The sequence below is a fragment of the Lagenorhynchus albirostris genome, chromosome 10 (genome assembly GCF_949774975.1).
Source record: "Lagenorhynchus albirostris chromosome 10, mLagAlb1.1, whole genome shotgun sequence".
Lineage (NCBI taxonomy): Eukaryota > Metazoa > Chordata > Mammalia > Artiodactyla > Delphinidae > Lagenorhynchus > Lagenorhynchus albirostris.
This window is the reverse complement of record NC_083104.1, coordinates 102,028,093-102,050,375: the sequence shown is the minus strand read 5'-3', so window position 1 is coordinate 102,050,375 and position 22,283 is coordinate 102,028,093. Positions and strand designations below refer to the sequence as shown.

The 22,283-nt window shown below is 41.5% G+C and overlaps 1 long non-coding RNA gene across 1 annotated transcript; it reads right to left on the bottom strand.

Moving 5' to 3' along the window:
• Positions 1-519: 519 nt before the first annotated feature.
• On the bottom strand, positions 520-22,013 carry LOC132528263 (uncharacterized). The gene is made up of 3 exons (XR_009543149.1): positions 21,599-22,013; positions 7,710-7,808; positions 520-720 (listed from the first exon to the last, which is right to left on the bottom strand). It is a non-coding gene; the product is annotated as an uncharacterized LOC132528263 (long non-coding RNA).
• Positions 22,014-22,283: the final 270 nt, after the last annotated feature.

The following is a 22,283-nucleotide window of genomic DNA, read 5'->3' as shown; positions in this document are numbered from 1 at the left end:
GGTGAATCTTGGGACTTCCCTGGTGGTCCAGTGGTTAAGACTTCCAATGCAGGGGGCATGGATTCAATCCCTGGTTGGGGGGCTAAGATCCCACATGATTTGTGGTGCAGCCAAAAACAAAAGTGTATTTTAAAGAGTGAACCTTAATTGAACTATGGACCTCAGTTAATCATAATGTATCGATATTGATTTATTAATTATAACAAATGTACCACACTAATGCAAGATGTTAACAGCAGAAATTGCAGGGGTGGAGGTAGGAGAAGAATATAGAAACCCTTTGTACTGCCTATTCAATTTTTCTGTAAATTTAAAACTGTTCTAAAAATTAAGGTCTATTGGATTTCCCTGGTGGTCCAATGGTTAAGACGCCATGCTTCCACTGCAGGGGCGTGGGTTTGATCCCCGGTCAGTGAACTAAGATCATGCATGCCATGCAGCCAAAAGAAAAGGAAAAAAACAAAGCTAAGGGAAAATAATATCTATTAATTTTAAGAAATCATATGACTTGGAAAGGAAGACGTTAAAGTGTCTTTATTTGCAAACAAGTGATTAATATATAAGAAATCCTGGGCTTCCCTGATGGCGCAGTGGTTGAGAGTCCGCCTGCCGATGCAGGGGACACGGGTTCGTGCCCCGGTCCGGGAAGATCCCACATGCCGCGGAGCGGCTGGGCCCGTGAACCATGGCCACTGAGTCTGCGCGTCCGGAGCCTGTGCTCTGCAACGGGAGAGGCCACGGCAGTGAGAGGACCGCGTACCGCAAAAAAAATATATATATATGTATATATAAGAAATCCTAACAGATCTGCACAAAAACCACTAGAAATAACGAGTTTAACAAAGTTGTGAGATACACAGTCAATATACAAAAATTATTTATATTCTATATAAAGCAGTAAACAAATGACAATTGACATTGAACAGATACCATGGCACCAAGAAATGTGAAACATGTAAGGATAAATTTAACAAAATATGTGTTAAGACCTATATACTGAAAACTAGAAAATGCTGCTCAGAGAAATTTTTAAATATCTAAATAAATGGAGATGTATACAATGTTCATGGATCAAAAGACTCAATATTGTTAACATGTTAATTCTTTCTAAACTGAACTACAGATTCAGCACAAATTCCAATCAATATCATAGCAGGATCTTTTGAAAAATCAACAAGCACACTTCTGTGGTTTCTGGGCTGACATGTAAAATGGTTTTACATTGTCACTTCCATTCTTACAAGAAAAAGTCTAAACAAACTGAAAATCACTAATTCTTCTTTGATACATCAGAGAATTGAGGTCACAGGGAAAACTGCTGCCCCCAAAGCCGGGGAAACAGACAGGATATAAAGAATCTAAGACACAAAGAATCACAGCTTACTGGGAACAAATACCTAGGAGCAGAAGCTGGCAGCTGGTGCCAGTATTGGAAAGAACACTTTAAACTGTAATTGATAAATTGCTGGAGGCTTAGTGCGGAGAAGCTTGAGAGTTAAAATATCCTAAGACAGCCCATTCTTGGGGCGGAGGGACCCCATACTTACATGAGTTTTACCTCCTGGAATCCTACCACTGAAAAGGTCAGACAAAAATCCTTTTGTGCTTCCAGGAGGGGATTGGGAAATGAACCACATAAAAGGGCACCCAGAGTATTTTATTCTTGTTAACAAGGGAAACTGTTTTACCAGAGCCTACTGGCTGGGGTTTTACCTTCGCCTAACTGGCCAAAGGGCAGGGAAACAGCTCCGTCCTCCTGTAGCCTTCAAAGTGGGCAAAGGCAAATACGGACAATAGATTGCTTCTCCCCCCACATACCTTACCACAAAATCAATAGAGCTCCTCTATAATCACAGGGGATTACAGCTAAATTAACAGCAAGCATCAGAACTTATTTAAGGAGTCTCTAGGAATACCGGAGACAATAGGGGACACAAAAACAAGGGCACTAGAGGAGATTTTAACCTCTGACACCACAGCTGCAGCCAACAGTAAACACAGCCTAACTCTAAGCCAGATAAACATAAAATCTCATTAAAGGCATATCTATCTCATTTTATCATATACAGCTTTCAACAAAAAATTTTAAGGCATGCTGAAAGGAAAAAATGCAGTGTGAGGAGGTAAAGCACGCATCAGAAGCCAACGCAGATATGGCAGGAAATTCGGAATTATTAGATCAAGAATTTTAAATAGGGCTTCCCTGGTGGCGCAGTGGTTGAGAGTCCGCCTGCTGATGCAGGGCACGCCGGTTCATGCCCCGGTCCCGGAAGATCCCACACGCCGTGGAGCAGCTAGGCCCGTGAGCCATGGCCGCTGAGCCTGCGCGTCCGGAGCCTGTGCTCCGCAACGGGAGAGGCCACAGCAGTGAGAGGCCCGCGTACAACAACAACAAAAAAAAAGAATTTTAAATAACTATGATTAATACGCTAATAATGAGAAAAGTAGACAACATGTAAGGATAGGTAGTGTATGTAAGAAGATGGAAACACTAAGAAAGAATCAAAAAGAAAGTCTAGAAATCAAAAACACTGTAACAGAAGTGAAGAATGGATGGGCCTGTAGACAGAATGGACAAGGAAAGAATCAGAGGTTGAAAACCAATCAATAGAAACTTAAAAAACTAAAATGCAAGGAGAAAAAAGAATGGAAAAAAATGAAATAGAATATCCACAAAATATGAGACCACTGCAAAAGGTATAACGTAGTGTAACGGAACTGCCAGGAAGAAAAGAAAGAGAAGAAGGAACAGAAGAAATATTCAAAGTCATAACAGCTGACACTTTTCCAAAATCAATGACATACACCAAACCACAGATCCAGGAATCGCAGACAACAGGAGGCAAGATAAATACCAAAACACCTCGGCATATCATATTCAAACTGCAGAAGATCAAAGACAAAGAAAACATCTTGAAAGAAGCCAGAGAAAAAGAACACTTTACCCATATGAATTATATCAGATTTCTCACCAGAAACCATGCAAGCATGAAAACAGTGGAATGAAATATTTTAAGTGTTGCAGGAAAAAAAAGCACCAACCCAGAATGTAACTACCAGGGATGGTAATTACAAAGTTTCTTCTGGGTGAGGATTTTAGGAGACGGGAGCTGGGAAAGACAGAGAGAAAAGGGAGTGACCCACATAATCAAGAAAGAGCAAATGAAATAATGTAACATGGAATCTACACCAGGCAGGAGAGGAGCAGAAAGAAAAGAGGAAACGGAGAAGTCAGTGGTTTCTCCCACTGATCACACTGAGACTGAAAATGCTCATAGCGGTTGTGGTTGGGAGAGGGTGTTTGAATTACTGAGTTTGGGAGAGAAGCAGGTCCAGTGCATGCCCTTGGGTGTGGTTGCCAAGCTAAGTACGTAAAAAGACACTGGAGAAGACAGAGCATTAAGGTTAGAATTTGGGGTGACAAGACCTTGTTTTGTTTTATTTTCCCTTTCTTCTTTTTTCCAAATTTCTTTAAAGGAATAGTTAGACAAATTAAATTAGCTTCTTATGTCCACTGTAATTACCCACCCTTTCAAACCTAAAATAGTCTGACTTTGTTCTATTTACTTTTATGCTAGAATTTAATTTTGCTTAATATGACAAGTTATCCTACAACTAAGTGGAGTTTGCTAGGTTGAAACAAGAAAGACATGCAAGGGAATTCCCTGGAGGTCCAGTGGTTAGGACTCCGAGCTTCCACTGCAGGCGTGGCGGGTTCGATCCCAGATAGTCGGGGAACTAAGATCCCGCAAGCCTCAGAGGGAGAAAGGAAGGGAGGGAGGGAGGGTGGGAGAGAGAAAGAAAGACATGCAATACACTACCAAAGATAAGCTAGCTAGTGGGAAGCAGCCGCATAGCACAGGGAGATCAGCTCGGTGCTTTGTGACCACCTAGAGGGGTGGGATAGGGAGGGTGGGAGGGAGGGAGACACAAGAGGGAAGAGATATGGGGACATATGTATATGTATAACTGATTCACTTTGTTATAAAGCAGAAACTAACACACCATTGTAAAGCAAATATACTCCAATAAAGATGTAAAAAAAATAAAATAAAAAATAAAATAAGAAGTATGGAATATAATAAAGGATAGTATTTAAAATAGAATAAATCTAGCTTTAAGAAAAAAAAAGTGAAGGACGTGCTGCAACTAAGGAGTCTGCCTGTTGCAACTAAGACGCGGTGCTACCAAAAAAAAAATGAAGGAAAAAGGTGCAGTCATTGTGAAAATTGCTTGGCAGTTCCACAAAAAATTAAATATAGAATTACCATATGACCCAGGAATTCTGCTCCTAGGTATACAGTTGACCCTTGAACAACACAGGTTTGAACTGCAAGGGTCCACTTACGTGTGGAGTATAATAAATTGAAATTTATTTTTTTCGATAAATACATACTACAGTACTACACGATGCATCGTTGGTCGAATTCAAGGATATAGAATCACTCATATGGAGAGCCGACTATAAAGTTAGAAGCTGGGACTTCCCTGGTGGTCCAGTGGTTAAGAATCCGCCTTCCAATGCAGGGGACGCAGGTTTGATCCCTGGTTGGGGAACTAAGATCCCACGTGCCACTGGGCAACTAAGCCCATGCGCGCTAGAGCGCGGGAGCCACAACTAGAGACAAGCCCGCACGTCCCAACAAAGAGCTCGCATGTTGCAACTAAGACCCAACGCAGCCAAATAAAAAATAAATATTTTAAAAAAAATAGATGGGAGGGGAGTTGGGGAGAGAATGGATATACGTATATTTATGGCTGAGTCCCTTTGCTGTGTACCTGAAACTATCACAATATTGTTAATCGGCTATACTCCAATATAAAATAAAATATTAAAAAAAATAATATATTGAAAAATATAAAATAAACTTTGCACCTATTTAAAAAAAATAAAATAAAGTCAGATGCTGATTTTCAACTGTAGGAGGGTCAGCACCCCTAACTCCTGCATTCAAGGGTCAACTGTATATCCAAAACGATTGAAAGCAGGGATTCAAACAGGCATCTCCACACCCATGTTCACAGCAGCACTATTCTCAATGGTGGAAACAACCGTATATAAAAAGGAATTAAACAACCGTATATAAAAAGGAATTAAATGCTTATATATGCTACAACATGGATGGACCTTGAAGATATCCATGAGGTCTCACTAAGTGATATAAGCCAGACACAGAAGGACAGATACTGTATGATTCCATTGAGACGAGGTAGCTAGAATAGGCAATTCACAGACACAGATCAGAAAAGAGGTTGCCAGGGGGGTGGGGAGGAGAAAAGGAGGAGTTGGTATTTCCTGGGAATAGAGTCTATGTTGGGGATGATGACAGAGTCTATGTTGGGTGCAGATAGTGGGGATGAGTACACAGGACTGTGGATGTAAGTGATGCCACTGAAGTTACACTTATGAATAGTGAAGATGATAAAAGGTATGTATATTTTACCACAATTTTTAAAAACTATTTTAAAAAAGGGAAGGAGAAGTAAACAGTTTCTCAGACAAGTAAAAATTGACAGATTCTAAAATTTATGTGGGAGTGGAAATGGAAAGGACCTAGAATAGCCAAGCAATTTTGAAAAATAACAAAGTTGGACATCTTATACCACCTAATGTCAAAACTTGCTGCAAAGATACAGTAATTAAGGCAGTGCAGAATTGGTGTAGGAATAGAAGTGTTGACCGATGGAAAAGAACAGGCAGTTCAAAACTATACCCATGCATGTACGGCCATTTGATTTCTCAGCACAAAGACAAAGGTAACTTAATGGTGTTGGAACAACTGGAAATCCATGTGATAGACTTTAAAAAAAAAAAAAGGACTCTTGACTCTTATCTCACACCATAATGAAAAAAATCCCCCGGACAAGCTAAAACCACTCAATGTCTAAAACAAAACATCAAAGAAAAAAACTGTTCCCTTTACTGAAAGTACATTTCCTATGCAAGAAATTGTTTTATAACAGATTTCAAGAAAAATGCAATTAGTCGCATATAGTTAATATTGACTTTAGAAGGGCATTGAAATAAAAAATGTCTCAAAGTAGCCTGAACAGTTAAAATAAGATGCTCTCCTAAAAGCAGTCAGCTGTATTCAGTAATGCTTTTTAAGTTCTCAAAGCACTTCATGATTAGATTTATTTTTATACAAAGTTTAGAAAAGTTAAATTATTATTTTAAAATTCTCTACTAGATATGTATTTACCTAAAAACTATTATCAACCACCTTTCTAACCAAATATTATATCTTAAGTCCCAGAGCTAAAAGTAACAAACTTCCCACGAGTGATATTTAGATAGCAATTAGCTAAACATTTAAAAGAGCAGAAAAAAAATCGTTAAGGAGATTAGTGAGAAAAAGTCACATCACTAAGAAGATAAAAGTCTGTACCAGTTTTTTCCTCCATAAATTACCAACTCAAGGACAGTACAAATTAATTAAAGACGTGGGCAGTTGTATTCCCTCTTTCATGTTTTCTGAAATCTAACTCTATTAAAAAAATAGAGAGATGTATATAATATCCTAACACAATGAAAAAGGGACAAAATTATAACTGTGCGGGATCATTCAGTAGGAATGGTATGTTGCTAAGTTTTTAAATTAAAGAAGCAGAAATACATGTTCCCTTGGAAGAGCATTTCCTGGGACCCAAAATTTGCTCGAATTCACACAGACAAATTGGAAGTGATTCAAAGTTCATTATTCTTAAAATCTTTTTAATTAACATGGAATATTGGAGGCCAGTGCAAACAATCAGAAAGAAAAAAGAATTAAAGGTAATTTGTCTTTACTTGTTTTCAAATCCCGTCTCTGCCACTCACTAGCTATGTGAGCTTAGGAAAATTACCTAACCTCTCTGTTTGCAGATTTTTCATCTGTAGAATGAAGATACTATTGCCTACTGCATAGACTGATTATAAGATTAAATGAACTAATATGTGTAAAGCAGTGATCACAGTGTCTGGCACATAGTAAGTATACATGTCAGCTACCATCACTAGTACATTGTTATCATTCTCCTAAACTATGCTACAGAAAATAGATTCCTCAAAACTGTTTACACAAATGGTCAGGAAGGTACATTTGGCATACACAGTCTGATTCCAATTTCCATGTTTGACTACAGACAGTGTCCAAGCCCCCCTCCCATAACCCTCCCCTGTGCCCCACATCTGAGCAAGCTAAGGAGAGCATCGAATGCTCCTGCGTTGGTGCAAGTTCAAACCACACAAGCCCAGGCTGGGTCGTGGGGACCCTATGCCAAACCAAGGCAGTCGCCCTCCCCTGCTCTCTTGAGCCACTTTCAAACCAGGCTGGGAGCCAGCGGCTGGGAGCCCCAGAAAACCTGACTATGTAAATAAACTTTTTTTTAATTTATTTTTTACTGAAGTATAGTTACAATGTTGTGTTAATTACTGCTGTATAGCAAAGTGACTCAGTTATGCATATATATATATATATATATATATATATACATTCTTTCTCATAGTCTTGTCCATTATGGTTTATCACAGGATATTGAATATAGTTGCTTGCGCTATACAGTAGGACCTTGTTTATCCATTCTATATATACCAGTTTGCATCTGCTAATCCTAAACTCCCACTCCTACCCTCCCCCACCCCCTCCCCCTTGGCAACCACCAGTCTATTTTCTATGTCCCTGATTTTCTGTTTTATAGACAGTTTCAGTAAATAAGTTTTTCCATACCCACCTGGTGTGATGGTGGCGTCATCCGTCTCAACATCAGAACCAGTTTCTGGGTGGGGTCCGTCCTCCTTCTGTTGCAAGGTTTTCCAAAGAGAGGAGCTAATCCAAACAAAAAATTATATAGAAAGGGTTGAAGAATGTTATGAGAACACCAAGAAGTAAACTGAAAGCTTCTGTGAAAGACACATATTATTGTGTAAAATATGTTTATGAATACCTGAAAAACAACTATTATAGTATTTCAAAACCTTCTAAAATATGTTAGTAGCAATAAAGTGAAAAATAATTATAACCGTCCCTTGGTATCTGCAGGGGATTGGTTCCAGGGCCCCCTCAGATACCAAAATCCATGGAAGCTCAAGTAACTTATATAAAATGGCGTGGTATTTGCATATAACCTATGCACATCCTCCAGTATACTTTAAATCGTCTCTAAATTACTTATAATACCTAACACAATGTAAAGGCTTTGTAAATAGTTGCCAATGTGCAGCAAATTCGAGTATGGCTTTTTGGAACATTCTGGAATTCCCCCCCCAAATATTGTTGAATCTTCATGGATGCAGAACCTGCAGACACAGAGGATCAACTGTAGCAGGGTCTGAGTTTCTGTATTTTCATACACCTCAGGATGTTGTCGGTATATTCATAAAATACACTGATTAAAAGGCAAGAAAGTATACGGTTGGGGGGAGTGTGGTTCTGTACTTCTATGTCTAAATTCAAGGTCTGTTTTTTAAATAGTAATACAGAATATTTTAATTAAAAAGTTTTAAAGCTTTTTTATTTCATCCATTAAGTTTTGCCCTCCTTCACTGGTTCTACCTAAATCTTAACTGACTAAAAACCACCTACGTGTCACTTTAGATCTAAAAAAACCCAAAAAACTGTTTTTAAGGAAAAAGCCAGAAAAAGAGGGACTGGAAGGAAATATCAAAATGTTAATATAGGGACTATTTCTTGGTGGTAGGATCATAGATAACTTATTTTTCACTTTATAGTTTTCCATGGTTTCTAGTTTACCTATTAACAGCAAGTCACTTGCATATTGATGCAATCTTGTTGCTGTCGTTATTTTGTTTTGTTTTCTTCACATTCATTGGACAAATGTGAGTAGGAATTGTGGGTATGGGCATTGAGATGCTTGGGAATCTCAGGCAAATTTTTATCTGTCAAAAAAAAAAGCTCAGGAATATATATAGTATATTTAGATGATCTGTAATCTTCAAAATGATAATGAAGACCAATCAGAAATACTCATTTTAACTCTATGAATTGTAGTTAGTACAGGTACAATATAAATCTGTACCTATATATTTACAGATTCATATATATCCTATCAAAACTAAGTCCTGTATGGATGAAAAAAGCACAAGAACCAAGTTACAGTTTATAAAAGGGAGCAACACTGAAAGATGGAAATCCTGTCTTGAAGATCAAAGTCCCCTTGCATAGTCACATCACCCTCATGTCTGTGTGTTAGGCAGCCTCCTCTTTCTTGCAAGTGTTTCACCCTTGTTCTCATGTCTTCCTCTTACTTTATTACCTTCCAGTAACTATTATTTGTACATACACTTACAGATTGCAAAGTACTTTTCACATGACTTGTGTATTTAGGGAAACCACTTACGTTATCCAAATAAGATGAGTAAGGCAGCAGAATGTTTCAGATAGTCTATAGATGGTTTCTTGTCGCAGCAATATTTATAATCTGACATCTGTAAGTTTCGTCCCTGGCAAGATGAATGAACTTACGTGTAGTTACAAATTAGAAATCATGTCGCTGGCCCCTCTCCAGTGTATACCATTTCAGAGTTTACAAGCCATTCTTACACATTAGGACAGTTAATCCAAAGCAATTCAAATTCTCCCCAGAATACGACCTAGAACTTATAACTTGAGGCAGTGCCCACTGACCAGAGGAAACAGGTGACTTCCTTCTAGCAGGGTACACCAGAGGTACCCTCAAGAGAGGTGAGAACGTCCCTCCAGTGAAGTGAAAAGGGCGAGTCTGGTAGCCATTGTCTCTTTCAAGAATGAGAAAAACACAGGAATACTCCCCATGTAGAAATAGTGGAGAAATAATCCAATTCTGCAGCGGATGTCTGTGCCTTTTACATTCTCTATTGATAATCCTATCGACAACAGGAAGTCGGTCATCAGTTTAACAAGCACCCAAAGTAGGCAGGATTCACCATTGTTTATGCCAAATAGCTTGTGAAAGTGGCGAAAGGCTCTAAGTAGGCAGAAAATAAGAGGAGGGGGCAGTGACTGGAAGCGACGACATGCCCCCCCACATATGAAGATGGCATGAGTCCCGGAAGTTTTGATTTTATCCTTTCTTCAGTCTTGAGGACACTTGTAATAGGTAGCTATCCAGCACTTACTTACTACTTTGGATTGACTGCTAGTTGGTTATAATTTTTAAATGAGGCCTCATTTCCTCCACTATTAATTTTTAAAAGCAAACATCTATACGATTAAATTTTTTTTTTTTTCGGTACGCGGGTCTCTCACTGTTGTGGCCTCTCCCGTTGCGGAGCACAGGCTCCGGACGCGCAGGCTCAGCGGCCATGGCTCACGGGCACAGCCGCTCCGCGGCATGTGGGATCTTCCCGGACCGGGGCACGAACCCACGTCCCCTGCATCAGCAGGCGGACTCTCAACCACTATGCCACCAGGGAACCCCACGATTAAATTTTATAATAATTTTCAACGAGAAAACATTACAGAACACATGAAGGCAAAATAATTTGACCAAAAAAAGGAAGGAAAGCAACTGGATGAGTTTAGATAAAGAGAAGCAGTAGGTAAGACTGGAGTGGGAACAGATCACACGTAATTGCCGGGAAAGGCAATCTCCTGCCCACGGCCCTTCGACCTCGCTCGCTCCCTGGATACTTCCTCACCAAGGGAAAGAGCCCACACAGCCTGGTCTTTTACGGCCTTGTGTGGGATGTATTTCCCTGTTTCAGGCTCACTGTGGGCTCCTTTGCTCCGCTCCAGTGGGTGTCTGGATAACCCGCAGACTTTCAGTATTTCAGACTCCTCGGGGAGGGGCCGGGTCCTTCTGCTGCAGCACAAGAGAGATGCGTGCAGGCCGTTCGTCCTGCCTCGGCTGGGGTGGGGAACTGCTGGCCGTGGGAGAGCAACACACACTATTTACTGGAGCTGATCTTCCTCTGTCTCTTCTCCACACGAGTAAAAGTGTTGGTCCATCCAGCGCTACACCGCGCTGTGTTTTCCTTGGCGACTCTGATACCAGGGATGAGTTTTGCTGCCCTCCGGGGGCTGGAACCCTCCCCTGGCAGTGTCAGCCAATGCACGGTGTCATCCCTCCCTATTCTGTCTATTTAACTAACTTTTCTAACTACCGTCGCAGTTCTCCAAGCGTGGTCCACAAATCATTGGGGGTTTCCAGACGCCTTTCATAGGGTCTACAACGTCAAAACTACTTTCATAACAACACTGAGATGCTGTCTGCGTTTTTGGCTGTCGATGCTGTACTGATGGTACAAAATCAAAGGTGGTAAAACTGCCGGCACCCTAGCACCCATCAAGGCAGTGGCACCAAACTGTATTCTTCACCACTGCGCCCTCACGGCTAATAGACTGCAGGCTTGTCAAGATACGTAGAAAAATTTTTAACTCTTCAAAATTATGGACATATATTCAAACAGACATTAAGAGGAGACAATATAATGCATATGCTAGAAAACCATTTTCTATTCCAACACTCTTTGATTATACTGAATTATATCAAACTGCCTGAAATTTTGCAAGCTGCAAAGGGCTAATAGTAACCAGCTGCACTAGGAAACACAGGCGCCGTGACTGTTCACATCCAAAATACGATTTTCTGAATTTCATCTGAGTGAATAAGAACAGCAACAGCCAAAAAGAAATGCTCTAAACTTTCCAGAAAAATGACTGTTCAGAGACTTAAGTTATCATAACGAGAAGTCTCCTGAGATTTCTAACATGTTCAGCTTCACAGAAAGCCAAACACTATGGACAATTTAAAAAACACTGATGACTGACTCCTTTCTGTGATGACTGATTCCTATGTTTCCCCCAATCACTTTGTGTCAAGAAAACTTTTTCCCTATCGAGCGCTGATGATTACTTTTCGCAGCATGTGAAAAACTGTGAAAATTGTCTTCCCATTAAGTTCTACTTAGATCTCAGTTACAATAGAAACGTGTAAATCCGAAACGTCTCTATTGACATTTACAACATAAGTTAGTACAACTGTGGTCTAAAATAGGCTACACAGAAGGCTTCTTTCATCACAGCATTTTAAGAGGTAAGCTCGATTGTCATTTCTTCCTTCTTTTCTGACTTTTATCAGTTCCCATTTTGAAACAACTTTGGACACTGAATTCTCCCAAGGTTCTGAGATTGTATAGTAGAAATTCAGCATAAGCCAACAGCTCTAAAGCACTCAGGCCGGGTCTTTCTATCTTACCTACCTGATTTTGGCTCAGAGGACATTAGCCACAGGAGAGAAAGGCCCATTAGCAGGAACTGTCCAGCTTCTTCAGTGTGATTCACGGGCCCACGAAGACTGTCGCTGTGACCACCCGGGGTTAGGATCTGACACAGAATTTAGGTCTGGGAGCACGTACGTTGGTAACAGAAAAGGCATCGTTTCCAGATTCTGTTTGTCTTCCGACTAATCTGCATTCTAAAACTTGAAGTTTTCATCTGAGTCGATTGTCATTTCTGGTTCAAAACCACACTGGCATCTATCATTCAACAGGAAATTAAGACGTGGCTCCGGAGGCGTCCCTTGTGTGGCTCGTGACCTGGCAAAGCTTGCACCCACACGCCTCTAAGGAAAGTATTTCTCCCAAGCTTGCAACTTGAGCTTCAAAGTCTTCCCCTAGGAACCCTAGGAAAAAGGATTTGGACATGATGCTTTCCTCTGGTAAATGTCAGGATCACAGGAAACGTACTGGAATGTAAATTCAGATTCATTAATTTAACAACACAGACCTACCTATGAATAGAAAAAAAAAAAGAGAAAAGAACGTATAAGAAGGCATTTTAAAAGGCTGGTGTTAAATCCTTTTTTTCCCCAGTTTTATTGAGATATGACCGACATACAGTTGGGTGTTAAATTTTCACTACAAGGCACAAAATTTTAAAAACAATCTGTTGTAGGGCTTCCCAGGTGGCGCAGCGGTTGAGAGTCCGCCTGCTGATGCAGGGGACACGGGTTCGTGCCCCGGTCCGGGAAGATCCCACATGCCACGGAGCAGCTGGGCCCGTGAGCCATGGCCGCTGAGCCTGCGCGTCCGGAGCCTGTGCTCCGCAATGGGAGAGGCCACAACAGTGAGAGGCCCGCGTACTGCAAAAAAAAAAAAAACAATCTATTGTAAATGTGGAGGGGAAAATGTTGCTGAAATGACATCTAGTTATCTGTGACTCCACCCCGTACACAGAGACACCTCCCCCACACACTCAAAACATACAAAGGTCTACCTCACAAATTGACAGCTGAGCTTTTTAAAAACTAGACTTTATTAGAGTTTTAGGTTTACATACAACGGAGCAGAGAGTACAGAATGTTATCGTATACTCCCTCTCTCCCCATCTCAGTTTCCCCTACTGTTAATGTCCTAAATAGGTGTGCCACATTCATTACAATTAATGGACCAATGTTGATACATTATTAACTAAAGTGCACAGTTTACTTTAGGGTTCCCTTTGGTGTTGTGTGTTCTATGGGTTCGGACAAATGTACAATGACACGTATCCACCATTATAGTATCACTCTCGTAAAATCCTCTGTGTTCAGCCTGTTCATCTCTCCCTCCCCTTGGGCCCCTGGCAACCACTGTCTCCATAGTTTTGCCTTTTACAGAACGTCATATAGTTGGAATCATACACTATTCAGCCTTTTCAGACTTCTTTTACTTAGCTACGTGCATTTAAGATCCCTCCATGTCTTTTTGTGGCACGATAGTTCATTTCTCACTATCCTGGAATAGTATTCTATTGTACTGATGTACAACGGTTTGTTTATCCATTCACTTACTGAAGAACATAGCATACAGAGAGCTACTGCACAAATTGCTGTGCTTGCAACTGCAACCTAAAAAAAAATTTTTTAATACAAAATGTTTTGACTTCTAGGCAGATCTTACCTAGATCTTAGAAGGTAATTTTATCTGAAAAATTAAATCATCTTTCCCTAAACTTCAAAAAGGTTCTGAAGTCACTGAGAAGTGACATATACATCAAAATTCTAGTTTGATCAGTCACGTAAAGACCTACAGTGAATATTAAAAAGTCTGGAGTGCATCTGATAGAGTACTTTGTAACAAAATGTAAAGTTGAGGGAGATTTTTTTGGCCTGGTATTTATTTATTTATTTGGCTATGCCGGGTCTTAACTGCAACATGTGGCATCTTTTTTTTTTTTAGTTGCGGCATGTGAACTCTTAGTCGTGGCATGCGGGATCTAATTCTCTGACCAGGGATCGAACCTGGGCCCCCTGCATTGGGAGCGCGGAGTCTTAGCCACTGGACCACCAGGGAAGCCCTGAAAGAGGAATAACTGGGGCAAATGGCATTGACATTCGTAAGGATCTTGAAGCACATTACTAAATTCATTCCCACCAGCAGTGTGTAAGCAAGCCCATTTTACCAAACTCTTGCCAGCACTGAGTACAGGAATTTATATAAGTACCTGGAATTTGAGAAAGCAAGAATGTGTAGTTATCCAATTTTAAAGAATAATAGGCTGCAGTTGGAAGGTCCAATGAGGCTCTCGTCATCACCTAGCTCCACTCCTTCATTCTAGTCGAGGAAACTGAGATTATACAACTCACTCAAGGCCACACGCTATTACTTGGCCGCAGAGCAGTTAAGGAAATTGTTAAATGTCTCCTAACTCTTTATGTGAACTTAACGTTTTTTCTCTAATGGCACCTAAGTGATAACGCTTACTGCCAATCACCCTAAATAAGCATGGCCTTTAAAACCTTGCCGACACTCTTCTCCATCTACCTTCTTGCCCAGAACCTAAGTGAGCTTGGTCAATCTCATCCTTAAAATGCATGCGCACGCCATGTCTCCAGAACGTCTATCTCCGGCTCTACTTTCACCCTTGAACTCCAGACCTGTCTATCCACTGCCTACTTCACATCTACAATTAGACATTTAACTGGCATGGCAGCGTGAGGAGTTCCATGAACCCACTCCCCAGCAAACCTGATAAAAGGTATTTAAAACAATCACTTATAGTCTCTGGAAATTATCCTAAGGGCATGCAGCAAATGAAGAAACACTCATTCAAGAAAATCTACTAGGGGCTTCCCTGGTGGCGCAGTGGTTGAGAATCTGCCTGCTAATGCAGGGGACACGGGTTCGTGCCCCAGTCCGGGAAGATCCCACAGGCCGCGGAGCGGCTGGGCCCGTGAGCCACAACTACTGAGCCCGCGTGTCTGGAGCCTGTGCTCCACAACAAGAGAGGCCGCGATAGTGAGAAGCCCGCGCACCGCGATGAAGAGTGGCCCCTGCTCGCCGCAACTAGAGAAAGCCCTCGCACAGAAACAAAGACCTAACACAGCAAAAATAAATAAATAAACTCCTACCCCCAACATCTTTAAAAAAAAAAAAAGAAAATCTACTATAATTTGGTAAAATCAGCGAGAGTTTGTGGTATTTGAACCAACACCTGCTCCCTCCTTCACACCCTCCCAAATCAGAGAGACAGAAACTCCACCCCAGCCTGGTGTCACCCAAAACACGGGGCTCCCTGTCCCCCAGCTCCCAGGCAGAGGGCCATCTTCTGGAGCTGTCAGCCTTTCTCATTCTGCCCCCAGCTCCCTGTTCCTCAGGCTAAGTTCCAGGAGATGCAGCCAAGAGGAGAGGACTTTCTTCTGCCCAGCTCCCGTTTGTGGACTGAAGGCTTTACACCTCAAGTGTGGCACCACTGAGAATACTGGGGCCCTGACTGCCTTTGCCATGGCCCCAAGGCAGAGGCACTGGGAGAAGGAGAGGACCTGTGGCTACCGTTGTCCCCTTCCGCCGAGCGCCCAGCCCCTAACACAGTGTCACTCAGAGAGAGGCGTGTCACTGCCCCACTCCCAGCTCCAGAGTCCTGGATCAGAGACTTCGCCAGGAGGCTACAAGAGGCTGTATAACAGACAGCCTCTCATCTCCTCCCAAAAGAACTGGCTTCATCTGCAACAGAGGAGAGGAAGTTCGAGCTTCCCAATGCTCTCAGAACAGTGGAGGATGTGGGGAAAGACAACCCGGAGGAGATTGGTAGAATCATTGCATATGGAGGTTAAACTGTAGGCCAGCCGTTTGTAACAGAGAACCAGGGATAGAGACTGGTGGTAGGAACCCACCTTGAGTCAGATCTCAGTCAAATCTCAGACAGTGACCTTAGAAAGTATCCTGTTAATGTCCCTGAATTTGATTGGTTTAGTCTGTGGACCAATTTATGCCCCAGGGTAATGTTAAAAACAATACAGCAGTCAGCCAGCACCTAGTGGAGCTTAACACACCGGGGTGTGGCCAGTACAAGAAACAGGCAAAGGGAACCTTTCCAAAACCACTGTCATCCCAGAGCGACTGTAGGAATCCGCAAGGCTGCACTCCCTCAGGAGCAACACCAGAGACTTCACACAGCATGGGGTGAGGAAGGAATAGACTTCACTAGAATAACTGAGTCACTAAACAAACGAACAAGCATATAATAATAACAAGACTGGAGAAGGGTGGAAACCAGTAACCAGAGTTGCTAAAACATGCCAACTTCCAGCAAAAGATTACAAGGCATGCAAAGAAACAGGAAAGTATGACCCCACACCATGGGAAAAAAGCAGGCAATAGAAAACGCCTGTGAGAGTAACTAGATGCTGGACTTAACAACGGCTTTCAAAGTTGCCACTGTAAACATGTTCAAAGAACTAAAGGAAACATGGTTAAAGAAGTAAGGTCTGATGACAATGTCACATCGAATACAGAATATCAATAAAGAGAAATTATTTTTAAAAAACAAGCGGGAATTCCGGAGTTGAAAAATACAAGAATTGAAATGAAAACCTCATTAGAGGGGCTCAACAGTAGATTGGAACTGGCAGAAAAAAAATTAGTAAACTTGACAATAGATCAATAGAAATTGTGCAATCAGAAAACAGAGAGAAAAAAGAATTTTTGAAAGAATGAACAGAGCCTTAGGATTGTGCGACACTCTAAAGCACACCAACATACATGTAATGAGATTGCCAGAGAGAGAAGAAAAAGGAGCAGAAAAATATTTGAAGAAATAACGGCTGGAAGCTTCCCAAATTTATTGAAAAGCCATAGAACAAAGAACTCCAAGTAGAATAAACGCAAAAGAAATCCACATATAAACACATCACAGTAAAATTGCTGAAAGCCAAACACAAGGAGAAAATCTTCAAAGCAGCAAGAGAAAAACAATTCATCATTTAAAGGGGACACTGGGACTTCCCTGGTGGTTCAGTGGTTAGGACTCCAAGCTTCCATTGCAGGGGGCACGGGTTTGATCCCTGGCTGGGGAACTAAGATGCGGTGTGGCCCAAAAAAAGTTAACCTCAATGAGATTAACAGCAGGTTTCTCAGCAGAAACAATGGAAGGCAGGAGGCAGAGTAATAACATATTCAAAAGGGTCAAACAGGCTTCCCTGGTGGTGCAGTGGTTAAGAATCCACCTGCCAATGCAGGGGACACGGGTTCAAGATCCTCACGGGAGGATCCCACATGCCGCAGAGCAACTGGGCCTGTGCGTCACAACTACTGAGCCTGCGCTCTAGAGCCCACGAGCCCCAACTACTGAGCCTGTGAGCCACAACTACCAAGCCCACGTGCCACAACTACTGAGCCCAAGTGCCACAGCTATTGAGACCCATGCGCCTAGAGCCCGTGCTCCGCAACGGGAGAGGCCACCACGGTGAGAAGCCTGCGCACTGCAATGAAGAGTAGCCCCCCTTCACCACAACTAAAGAAAGCCTGTACGCAGCAACGAAGACCCAACACAGCCAAAAATAAAATAAACAAATAAAAAAAAAGGGTCAAATAAAAACCTGTCAACCAATAATAGTATATCTAAAAAGTTATCTTTCAAAAATGAAGATGAAATAAAGAAACTTCCAGATAAACAAGAACTGAGAATTTGCTGCTGGAAGTCCCACCCTACAAGAAATACTAAAGGAAGTTCTTTAGGCTAAAAGAAAGTAACCACAGACAGTAATCTGAATCAACACATAAAAACAAACAGCACTGGTAATTAGGTAATTACAAAAGACAGCATAAATGCCTTTTTGTTTCTTCTCTTAAAAGATTTAAAAAACAATTGTATATATTCATACAATCGAATATTATTCCTCCATAGAAAGAAATGAAGTACTGATACATACTACAATGTGAATCAACCTCTGAAACAAGTAAAAGAAGACAGATTCAACTGGTCACATAATATATTATTCCATATAGATAAAATATCCAAAATAGATGACTCCATAGCAACAGGATACGGACTGGTGGTTGTCAGGGGCTGGGTGGATAGGGGAATGGGGACAACAGCTTATTGGGTCCAGGCTTTATTCTGGAGTGATGAAAATATTTGGGACTAGACAGAGGTAGTAGTTGTACAAAATTGAGAATGTACTATAAAATTGAAAAAGAAAAATACAATGATTGCCGAGAAAAGACAAATCCATAGAGAAAGAAAGTATATTAATGGTTGCTTGGGAGCAGGGGTGGGAATGGCGAGTGACTGCCAGTGGGCATGAGGAAATACCACAGGGGTGATGAAAATGTTCTGAAACTGGATTATGGTGATGGTTCACAATTATGTAAATTTGCTAAGAATCACTGAAGTGTGCACCTAAAATGGGTGATTTTAGGATATGCAAATCATACCTCCATAAAGTTGTTTTTAAGATGAACACATGAAAAAAAGCAATTGTATAAAACAATACATTTTATGTGTATAAATAATAAAATGTATTGTTGGGTCTATAACATATAGAATAGAAATGTAAGATATTTGCTCACAGCAGTACAAAGGAGGTGGGTAGAAGCAAGGCTGTACTGAGCTAAAGAAATTACTCCAGGTGGTAACTTGGATCCATAAAAACAAGAAGTAAAGAGAACCACAAATGATAAATAAGAAGGTCATACATAATAAAAGCTATAAAGTCGACCCTTGAGCAATGTGGTATTAAGGGCACTGACCCGCCTCGCAGTTGAAAACGTGTTATAACTTTACAGCTGGCCCTCCATATCCAAGGTTCTGCACCCATGAATTCAACCAAGCACGGACCATGTAGTACTGCAGTATTTATTGAAAACAATCCACGTATAAGTGGACTCACAGTGTTGTTCAAGGGTCAACTGTAAATATGGATTGCTTTCCTTTCTTCTCTCAGTTTCCTTAAAAGATATAAAGTAATCAGCATAACAATGTACTGTTGGGTTTGTAACATTTATAGATACAATATATATATAATAATTATACCACAAAAAATAGGCAAATAGAACAAACCTATACTGGAGTAAGGTTTTTAATCTCATTGGAATTACGTTAGTACAAATTTGGAGCTAATTCTGGTAAGTTAAGATGTATGTGGTAAGCCCTAGAGCAACCACAAAGGAAATAACTAAAATAGTGGGGAAAAAATCACTTAGAGATTAAACTGCTACATTAGAAAATATTCACTTGATTCAAAAGAAAACAGTAAAGGAGGGACAAAGGAACAATAAGACATGAGACATACAGAAAAGTAAAATCATAGACATAAATCCAACTATGTCAATAACATTGAATGTGAGTGGATTAAACAATCTCTAATCAAAAGGCAGAGATTAGAATAGATTTTAAAAAACAAGACCCAACTACATGCTGTCTACAGAGATATACTTGATTTCGTAGTAAAAATCATGCAAGCAGCAACCACAGAAAGTGGGAATGACTGTGCTAATGTCAGACAAAATACTACAGAAAAAGAGGGACATTTTGTAATGATGAAAGTGTCAATCCAATAGGATATAATGTTTATAAACATGCGTGAACCTAATAACAAAGAACCAAAATACATGTAGCAGAAACTGACAGAAATGAAGGGGAAAATGGACAACAATAATTGAAGTCTTTAAGACCCCACTTACAATTAGACATCTAATAGACTCTGAAATCATAATATGACTGAAACAGAACTCTTCATTTGCCCCCAATCCCCACCAATTAAATCTGCTCTAAGTGGCAATTGCATTATATCTGCTCAAGCCAAAATACCTTTAAGTCACCGTCTCTCACACCCCACATCCAATCGATCAGTGAATTCTACAGCTTGTCCTTTCAAAATATATCCAGAATCCAACCACTTTTTCCCACTTTCACCCTGTTCTAAGCCACCACCTCCACGCACCAGGATTACTGAGTTACACTCTTAACTGGATTCCACCTTTCCTCCCCAGGTCCCCGGCTGTCTAGCTCCTTGGAGCAGCCAAGAAAACATTCTAAAATAAATTATGCCATTCTTCAACCCTGCACTTACTCTGTCCAATAAATTTTAAGTGAAATCCAAATCCTACAAACTCCCTTTCCAGCTTTACTTCCTACTCCTGTAATCACTGCACTCTCTCCACACTGGCCTCTTCGCTATCCTTGGCCCGTTATGAGACTGCGTTCATAATGCAATTGCAGTTTTTAACATGTCATTAATATACGAATACAAGTATAAAAAACTGAGAAAGGCTAGCTAGCCCTATTATAAAATGTGAATAATAATTATCTACAGGGAGTAGGATTACAATTTTCATTTTTTCTTACTGCAAAAAGTGCTTCTAATTTATGTATTATTTATGTGTTACTTACGTAATAAAATTATGAAAAGCTGTGTATAAAACCCCTTACACCCAGTGTAGCAATTGTATGTAACTACATACAAAATCTGGAACTAAACAAAAAAATCAGAACAAAAGAAACAAACTAAAAAAAAAAAACCTTGCCTATAGAAATAGCTAGTATTTATCAATACATGCTCCAGGGACTTTCACTCATTATTTCATTTAATTCTTGTAATAATCCGACATGATGGGAATGATTACGCTCACCTTACTGAGGTGTAAAGTGAGGCTCCAAAGGTTAAACACGTGGTGAAGCCCAGGTCTTCCTGACCTGAATGGTCACGTTCTGAACACCATTGGAGACACTGCGTCATCAGAGTCACACACAACAGAGCAACACTGACACTACTGGACACCCAGTAACAAAGGAAAGGGCCATCGTGTAGTTACGAAGACATTTACTAAAGCTAGAATTATGTAAAAATTGATAGGCATGGGGCTTCCCTGGTGGCGCAGTGGTTGAGAGTCCGCCTGCCGATACAGGGGACACGGGTTCTTGCCCCGGGCCGGGAAGATCCCACATGCCGCGGAGCGGCTGGGCCCGTGAGCCATGGCCGCAGAGCCTGTGCGTCCGGAGCCTGTGCTCCGCGACGGGAGAGGCCACAACAGTGAGAGGCCCGCGTACCGCAAAAAAAAAAAAAAAAAAAAAAGATAGGCATGTTACGTGGAAAAGCAAACTATCACATTCCATACAGGAGTACAAGAAATATTTCACGTGGAAATAGGCCCCAATAGGCCCATAGATGATTTTTGGTTCAGTTTGGGTAATGGAACTCTGGGTGGTTTTCGTTTCGTTTTCTTTTGCTCTCTTGTATTTTCCAGATATTCGTGAATGCATTGGAGCTGCTTTAAAACAAAGAACAAAAAACTATTTTCATGGAACAAAGGGAAAAGTTTTTGTTTTGTAATAAAGGAAAAACTCAACCCAGTGTCTTCCCAAGCATCTACAAATCCCAAGTCTAGATCTAAACTGAGTCAAACCTTACGTGTTACATAAAAGGTGGTCGACATTTTTCGAATTGACATCTGGGGAGTCTGCGCGGGCCAGTTTTCCTCAAAGGAATTAGGATAGCTGTTTGTTTGTCTGCTAACGAGCCACGGTATAACGAGCCTATGAAGAGCTTGGCGCGATCATGAACGGGGTAGCTTAGAAGGTCCAAGTTTAATACATCGCTTGGCACGGGAGGAACGTCACGCTAAAGCACCGCACTATTTCGGGAAAGTGCGTCTTGCAGGAAACCACTAATACTTGGAAAACGGTAAGAAAAAGTCCAGTGTGCGAAAATGCATGCTTGTCCCCCAAACCTTGTCCTCGGGCCGGAGAGTGTGTCCGGCGTCCGGGCGCTGCGGTCCCCGAGATCCGTCAGCAGCTCCGAGCAACCCTCACGGGCCCGCTCGCAGGCGCGAGGCTGGCTGGACTCCGAAGGGCGGGGCGGGGCGGGGCTGCCGCTCTCCTCAGCCCCGCCCATCCTTTCCCAGGCGCACGCACGCAAGGACGCACGCACGCGCCTCCCTGGGCCGAGAAACGCGCGCTCGCCGAGGCCCCGCCCCTCCAGGGACTTCCGGTGGGCGGGGTCAGCCCCTGAGCTCGCTCCCGGCGCGGGATCGACCCAGCAGCCGCTACTGCGGCTGCTTTCCGGTACAAAGGTTCCCGAACTAGGACAGGAAAAAGTAGCGA